This window comes from Myotis myotis, unplaced genomic scaffold (assembly GCF_014108235.1).
Source record: "Myotis myotis isolate mMyoMyo1 unplaced genomic scaffold, mMyoMyo1.p scaffold_m19_p_7, whole genome shotgun sequence".
Classification (NCBI taxonomy): Eukaryota; Metazoa; Chordata; class Mammalia; order Chiroptera; family Vespertilionidae; genus Myotis; species Myotis myotis.
Window position 1 is genome coordinate 7,832,583 of NW_023416379.1, and position 9,367 is coordinate 7,841,949.

Here is a 9,367-nt window from a genome sequence, read left to right on the forward strand (position 1 = left end):
TTGGTTATTTTCACAATAGCAATCCTTGCTGAAATTTGGTGACATTTCCCTGGATTTAAATAAGATGTTAGCAATTGATCATTAGACAAACCCTTAAATCAATATGAGCAGCCTGGCTTGATCTCAGTAGGAAAGCCAGTTCTCTCATTATGTGGTGGGTCAGTCTCCTCCATTTTATATCTGGACAGAGGGCAGGAATATGTGTTAGTAAAATAGGAAATGAAAAACTGTTTACTCATTGTGGTTTTTCTCCTTTATGTAATCAGAACCCTACATGAATACTTTGAAGTGATTACTGGTTTACAGTTCACTTCTGGTAGGAGTACCATTCTTACATGAGGTCTCACTGTGAGAAGTCTAAGATATTTCTTACCATTAAATGTATTTTACCTACCATTAAATATATTTAATATCTTACCATTAAATATCATACCATTAATTATATTTCTTACTTACTGAAACAGCTGGATGATGGCTTTAAGAATATGATATGAATGCACAGATATACTCACCACTGAGCTTTGTTTCAAAGTTTCTTTGAATCATCTTTCTGGCTCCTAAGATTCTTTCTTCTTACTGCAGACCAGTAAGAGAAAATTGTTCATGTTAAGTTCTTAGATGAGAAAGCATCTAAAGAAAGGATGATGTGTAACCTATACTATTATCTGTGTTCTGTAGTCCTTGATGATGTGTAACCTATACTATTACCTGTATTCTGTAGTCCTCAGGGGGCTAAATAATTATCTATGATGCTAATTATTATCTACTAGTGGCCTGGTGCACAGATTTGTGCACATTGAAAGGAAATTAATTAGAATTCCTGAGGCAGTGCTGCAGCTCGAAGGGTATCTGTGGAGTTGGGGGGTGGGGGAAGAAAAAGAAAGAAAACTCACTTTTGGTTCTTCCAGCAAGCAGGGCAAGAACTTTTGCAGGCAGTCCTATGTGGTGGCCTGCTGGACGGGGCTGGTGAGGTTGGCTGGACATGCCCTGGAGGCAACCTCTCATGGTCCTTCTCTGGCATGATGCACTTGAGGTGGCCCCTTGGCTCTAAGGGTCCCTCTGGCAGGTGGGGTTCCTTGGCCTGTCCTGCGGGGATCTGGCCGAAACCGGCTTTCCCTTCCCCCAAGGGGTCCTGGAGTGTGAGAGAGCTGTTGTACAGGGTGTGGAAGGCAAACACAAGTGTTCAGTAAACCAGATTCAGGGCTGATAGTACCACAGGCCAAAGGTGGACTCGCATGGCCCTGCGAGGATTTGGGCTCTCTTTTCTCTGGTTCTGGAATGCATTACCCGAGAACCACTGCTGCCAAGTCATGGCACCTTGACAGCTCCTGGGTTAAGCATCTGCCCCCTGGTGGTCAGTGCGTGTCATAGTTACCAGCCAGTCGGATGGTCATGCAGCCTTTTATGTATATAGATGAATTGATTTTTTTTTTTTTGAAATATATTCTATTGATTCTCTACAGAGAGGAAGGGAGAGGGATAGAAAGTTAGAAACATCGATGAGAGAGAAACACTGATCAGCTGCCTCCTGCACACTCCCCACTGGGGATGTGCCCACAACCAAGGTACATGCCCCCGACCAGAATCGAACCTGGGACCCTTGAGTCCATAGGCCGAAGCTCTATCCACTGAGCCAAACAGGCCAGGGCTGGTTTTTAACCTTAAAGTTAATCTTAAATTATCCTTACAGGCCCTAGTTGGTTTGGCTCAATGGATAGAGCACTGGCCTGTGGACTGAAGAGTCCTAGGTTCGATTTCAGTCAAGGGCACATGCCTGGATTGCACGCTCAATCCCCAGTAGGGGGCATGAAGGAGGCAGTGATCAATGATTCTCTCTCATCATTGATGTTTCTTTCTCCTACCTTCCTCTCTGAAATCAATAAAAATATGGAAAAAATTAACTTCTCCTTACAGAATTATAATCTAGTCAGCAGAGAGAGTCATTTTGTCTGTTCGGACCCAATCAGAATTGTCCCTAACACTTACCATCTACACAATAATAATCACAATAAAAAGAGAGAGCACCCACTTCCTATGTATTGTGCGCCACTGTCTACACACCCCAGACAGACTCGGGCATTACTGAGTCTCAGAAGACAAAATAACTCAAAGCTAATTTGGTAAAATAAGAGAGTTCAAATGCTCATACAGGGAGTTCCATGTGATACCAAATTGCCAGTAGACTGTGTATTCCATGGTTAAAAATCATCTCTTTTGATAAAACTTGCTTCCAGATTCAGAGTAGATGCCTCAACAGATGTATTTTTTTTAACCCTAGAGAATCATCTGGGAAAACTAAAGAAATACCCATGTCAAGAGCCATATCCTTAGAGGCACTAATTTCCTGGCAAAGGGTTATGAGTAGGGCCCAAACATGGTATTTTAAAATTTCTCCAGGGTTTTCTAATGGCCACCAAGGTTGAGAATTACTGCTTCAGAGTTTACATAGTGTGACAGAGAGATAGGTACGTCTAGATATGTAGTTTGTACTTTGAACATAGTTTATAATTTCTCAATTTAGCAAGCTTACTGTTTCTTTACCTCTTGCCCCTAAGCAATTTCTTCAAGCCTTTACTCCCAGTCTTCACTTTAATGAGGCGAGAATAAGCAAAAGTGAGTTCTGTATTTGAGTGGCGTTTGATTGGTCCCTGGTCTTCTGAGATGTCATTGCTAAGAAATGTGAGGAAAAGCAAACAAAGGCTTTCATCAAAAAATGACACATATGCCCAAAGTTCTCGATTTTTTGGTGTCAGCTAAAAAAGAATTCCAACACCCCATTCATTTTCTTACACAAATACTGAAGAAGGAAAATACACTTACACCTAAAATATGGAAATGAGGAATAATCCAACACATTCTGTACTAACTGAGCAAATGCTTTATAAAAAATACATAAAGCAGTGGTGTTCTGCCACTGGGAGGAAATACAGGGTCAGTGGGAAAAAGGGGACATATGGAGTACTTTCAACTATAAAGATTAAAAACAGATGCTCCATTAGGAGCTGTTCTCCTGAATGGTGCCATATATATATTCAGCTATTGGCCAGTGAAAGAAAGCATCTCCCAATGCTTGGAATGAGTAGGAAAATTAAAAACAAGTACCATGGTTTACCTAAAATTTGCTTCACTTTATAGTATATCTTATTCATTTCTTATGGAGTCTACTTCAATTTGATTATAAATTTACAAATAATTGCTACCAGAAACTATAAGTGTGTCAGAGAAGCAAATGAGTGTTTTATTACTTAGAAAGTCTTATTTCCTAATGCATGACCTGATGTACCTAAGTAAATTGAACATTATCAAGAGTTATCAAATTGCAACAAAGTAAATGAATCATTAACAGTGAAAATATATTTTTAAAATTAATTAACCCTGATGTGTTTGATTAAAATAATAAATTCTCTTTACCTCGCTCGTTTTTCAATAAGGGGCTCTGGGTATGATTTGGGAGAACGATGATCCAAGGGACTGCTAATGTTACTGGTGGAAACTCCATCAGCATGTCTGAGATTCCTAAAACTGGACAGGAAGACAGGATATCCAATATTATAAAAATGATTTTTTAAATGTCATTTTCTCTAAATAAGTAAGAAAAAATTCATTAGCTTATTATGAAACCCATTCATGCAAATTTCAATTAAAAAGAAGATCCCCTAACAACCTATTAAAAGATTGTTTCCTATCATTTACATCAGAATATATTCTATATTTTCAGACCCAAATTTTGCATTACTAACAAAATCTCTCATTTATTTATTTATTTATTTAAAATATATTTTTTAATTGATTTTTTTACAGAGAAGAAGGGAGAGGGATAGAGAGTTACAAACATCGATGAGAGAGAAACACCAATTAGCTGCCTCCTGCACACTCCCTACTGGTATGTGCCTGCAATCAACATGCCCTTGACCAGAATCGAACCTGGGACCCTTGAGTCCGCAGGCCAATGCTCTATCCACTGAGCCAAACCAGTTAGGGCCAAAATCTCCCTTTTAGAAGTAATAGTTAAATAATGCTTCCTGACAGAATCTATAAAATGAATTCTTCTCTGAGACACATTGATGGAAAAAATATATTTAAATTAGTTTCTATTTCATTAATTGAATTTTGGTGCTTTATTTTCTACTTAGAATCAAAACATATACAAAAAAGACACTACCGTGATTTCAGCAAAAACTTCATTACACATTTTGCTATTTCTTCTCCAAACTATTTTGCAATCAAAATCTCTTAGCATAGAGAGGAGCTTAGGGTCTAGCAACCAAGTTTTCTGTCCTCATGAGGAAGCTTCTATTCTTTGTCTTCAGTAAAGAGCAACTGTGCCTACACTTCAATGCTGCTCTTGACAAGCTGTTCTGTGAATGAACAGCTTTTCTCATTAGGCATCTCTTCTTTACACAGACATGAGACATCCTCTAAACTGGGATCCTAAAGGTGAAAATTTTCCTAGAATTGGTGCAATTTCCGATGTTGACATTTTGTGCATCAGAATGTAAGTGAGTGGTTAGTTCATCCTGGCTTGTTCCATCTTACAGCCTCTGCATGCAAGTCATGTACAGGGGTACAAGCTGCCACACATGAGGTTGGAGGAAGCCATGACATGTGGAAACACAAAAATAGAACATTTATATTTCAAAAGTACATTTTCTTAAATACTGCTCCTTAAAAATGAACTCACCTGTCATTTTCAGCTAATGCAGTTTGCAACAGGTCAGCCTCTCTAAAAGTTGATCAAGTTAATTTTCTTCTTCAAATGGCATTCTAGTCACCAAGTATAATAAATTTCTTCCTCAGAATATCATATTTATATTTTTACAATTACTTGAAATAAGAACAAACACTCAAAATCTTAGGAAATATCACCCAATTAAAATAGATGGGTAACATAATTGACAATGGCTTCTATGGTTTATGAGAGTATAAAGTATAAAATTTTTTTATCCCAGAAATTGATGCCATACAACTTTGTTGAGCTGCATGTAATAAACATAAGAGCTACTCAGTTCAATTTGAACAAAGTATTAAGCCATGTACCGCTTCTTGGCAACATCTTCCTTTAGGGAAGTTAAACTTCACAAAATAGAAACTGAAAAAATTGTAATATTCAATAGGAAAACTGGGAGCACTTTGAATATTTGTTGATGTTTAGTAGCATTTGATTGAAACATCCCTCAAGTACTTTTCTTTCTCTAAGTCCCGAAACTCAACTTCAAAGAATCACCTTGGTGTGATGTTTCTCTGTATTGATCAAGTCCAAAAAATTGGCCCATTGCTCATCACACACTCAAACTCAATGAATTTTGTGTGGCCTTGTGGTTTCTAATCTTACATATGTATACAGCTCCAGTAAAGTATTATACAAAGGACTAATCATGTTGACCTGATGTTAAAAAATCTTGGTTAGCATATCAAGCTTATATTTCAATAAATTCTATATAATGGAAAAAAAATCAGTTGTCTAAAACAACAGAAGGAAATTCTTTCTTTTAATTTAAATTCTGTTTTTATTTTTATTATTATTATTTTTTTACCTTCCTAATGCCATGACCCTTTAATACAGTTCCTCATGTTGTGGTGACCCCAAATTTCATTGTTACAAATTGAACATAATTAAAGCATAGTGATTAATCATAAAAACAATATGTAATTATATATATGTGTTTTCCTATGGTCTTAGGCGACCCTATGAAAGGGTCGTTCGACCCCCAAAGGGGTCACGACCCACAGGTTGAGAACCACTGGTCTAGATGGAGCCAAAAGATGAACAAAACGGGACCCATAGATAATGAAAACCTATTGCAGTCCCAGGCAAGAAGTTACAAAGGCAGGAACCAATTCCATCCTAAACCTGCAAAGGAGAGTCAGCCCAGTGGGTTTACCTGCTAGAAAGGCAAGTTCAATTCAAAGGCACTTGAGGACTTGCGGGAGATGGGAACAGGAAAGAGGATGAGCACATCGGAACCACAATGGTGTTATAATTTTCATTCTAAATTCTGTTTTTAAAATAGTCAGAGAAAGACAAATACCATAAGATTTCATTCATATGTGGAATCTAAAGGACAAAATAAATGACCACACAAAATAGAAATAAATTCATAGATACAGACTGATAGTGGCCATAGGGGATGCGATTCTCATTCAGATGAAGACAGAAGGTGCAACTGTCTGAATTGAAAGGGAACTTACCTCAGTGCTTCTGCTTCCAAAGCAGTCAAGGCCAGTGTTTGTGAGAAGAGCACGGCAAGAAGGATCAGGGGCACGAGGAGCTGGGAATTCTTTTTGGTTTCCATCTCTGCACCTCGAAAGGGAGAGAGTCACATCAGATTTCCAACACAGACCTCACCAGCCAGGCCCTTCTTTTTTTTTTTTTTTTTGATTTAATGGGGTGACATTTGTTAATAAGATGATATACATGTCAGGGGTACAGTTGTGTGATGCATTATCTGTATGTGGCATTGTGTGCTCAGTGTTCAAAGTCTAGTCTCCTTCCGTCGCCTTATATTTAACCCCCTTTACCTCTTCATCTCCCCCTAACCCCATTTCTCCTCTGGTAACCACCATCCTATTGTCTGTGTCTATGAGTTTGGTTTTTTGTTTTGCTTGTTCATTTGTTGCTCTGTTTTATATGCCACACATAGGGTGTCCCGAAAAATGTATACACACACTTTGAATAATTATAATGGCAATGTTTATTAAAATTCATTTCATTTTCAAAATTGAGCTATCCGCTGTTAAAGTGTTTGGGACACCCTGTGTGAGTGCAATCATCTGGCTCTGAATTTCTGTCTGACATTCACTTAGCATAATACTGTCAGGACTTATCCATGTTATCCAAAATGGCAATATTTCATCATTTATGTGGCTGAACAAATGTATTCACTGAACCCTTCAGCCAAAAACGTATATAAAAGCAAAGAACAAAAAATAACCCTACATGAATGCATAATTTTGAAAAACAGTATTGAGTCAAAGAGCAAGCAGGAAAAGCATCTTTCAAACAGGAGAATTCAGAAACTTCGTTCACATGTGAGCATTTGTGGCATATATACACTTACCAGGTGTCTGGGAGTCTTTTCTTTGGCTCCGCCAGTTCTTGCCCTTAGAGTTGAACTAGAACTTGGTTCTGGCTAAGTATTGGGTATTATCTCCAGCAACTGCTTTCACTCTACCTTGACCAGCAGTACAAAGCCCATCATTTTATAGGGCTTGTACTCAGGGCTCAGCCATCACAAAACTCTGAAAGAGGTCACAGCAGCTCTCCTGCAGGGTGAATAGGTCTGGGAGTTCTTAGTTGTCATTATATCTGATTTATATAAATTTATAGTGAGTGAGTTCAAGATGTAAAAGATCAAGAGGAAATATCCTGTTCTTTAGATAAAAAGAGTGTGGAGTTTAATGTGAAATATTTTAACCTTAGCAACAAAGATATAAGCAAATGATTAATGTTATATCCAGAACCATTGAGTTTTCTTCAGAAAATAAAAAAATATTATGTGCAGGAATAGATTTGAAATGCAATAAACTTGTTTTTTATGCTTATAAATATACTAGAGGCCTGGTGCATGAATTCATGCACGGGTGGGGTCCCTTGGCCTGGCCAGTGATCAGTGCCAATTTGGGGGGCGGGGTGTGGCGGCTGGCCCAGGGCAAAAGGGCTGTGGGAGGTTGGCTGGCCGGATCTTCAATCGGGGCTGATTGGGGGGCCAGCTGGCTGGGGGGAGGGACTGTGGGAGGTTGGCTGTGGGAGTGCACTGACCACCAGGGGGCAGCTCCTGCATTGAGCATCTGCCCCATGGTGGTAAGTGCATGTCATAGCAAGCAATCAACCGGTCATTCAGTCATTTGGTTGCTTAGGTTTATATATATATAGCATCAATTCTTATTACAAAGCATCAATTCACTTTTTTAATTTTTATGCGATTCATGTAGAAACTAATTCATGTTATATATATGTGTGTGTGTGTGTGATATATATATATATATATATATATATATATATATATATATATATATATATATACACACTAGAGGCCTGGTGCACAAAAATTTGTGGACTCGGGGGGGGGGTCCCTCAGCCCAGCCTGTGCCCTCTCACAGTCTGGGACTCCTCTAGGGATGTGCACCTGCTGGTTTAGGCCCGCTCCCCAGGGGATCAGGCCTAAGCTGGCAGTCAGACATCCCTCTGGCAGCCCAGGAGCCCTCGGGGTATGTCTACTTGCCAGCGGGTAGCAGGCCTAAGCTGCAGTCGGACATCCTTAGCGCTGCTGAGGAGGCAGGAGAGGCTCCCACCACCACCACTGTGCTGGCAGCCGTCAGCCTGGCTTGTGGCTGAGCAGAGCTCCCCCTGTGGGACTGCACTGACCACTAGGGGGCAGCTTCTTCATTGAGCATCTGCCCCCTGGTGGTCAGTGTGTGTCATAGTGACCAGTCATTCCCAGTCGTTCTGCTCTTAGGGTCAATTTGAATATTACCCTTTTACTATATAGGATTATATGGGAGTGGGAGGGATGGGGAGAGATAGAGAAATATTGATGTGAGAGAGACACACGATTGCCTGCCTCCTACACATGCACTGACCGGGCCTGGGATTAAGCCTGTAAGTCAAGTATTTGCCCCTCACCAGGGTGGTTCAGTCAATAGGCCAATGCTCTAATCACTGAGCAAAACTGGCCAGGGTGTTGACATCTGTATTAATTTTAAAAGCATAGAGAAGTAATTTTCCATCATTTTATTATTATAATTCCTTTATGTTGAAATTTAATCCCGGTGTAAAAGTTTCAGAAAGCCTCCAGACTAGGACAACATGCACACTGTAGTAGAAGGTACCACTGCTGTGTGACATTTCTATCATTCCCAATGCACTCTCTCACACATAATCTCAAATGATTAAAAACCTAAATTACCAGTCCATTTATTTCAAGGGATTCAACTTTTCTTCTTTTTCAAAAGTTATACTCATCATTTTCATAAATCTGTGCACCGCACTGAATTACCGTGTTTCTCTCCCATTCTCCAACACACGCCCACACCCACACCAGCTTTTGAGCATAATGCAACTCAGTCATTTGACAGGTGGTTTCAAAGACCTAGTTGGCAAGCATGGAGAGAGTACTGTGCTTTCATACCCACTTAATTTCTACTTGTGGGTTTTTAATTCACAGTATCTTAGCTTACATTTAACCAGAGTTCAAGGTAAAAAGTACAGCCACATGAACACCTGTATGATCAAAAACTAAATGCTGTCCTTACTTTTACCTGTTAAAATTTCCAGTGCGTATATTTGTTTTTACAATTTTGTTCTTATGTTCCTCAAGGAACAACTACTCCGAAGGCCCTTTCTTCTTTTACTATAAGATTTTGGTAT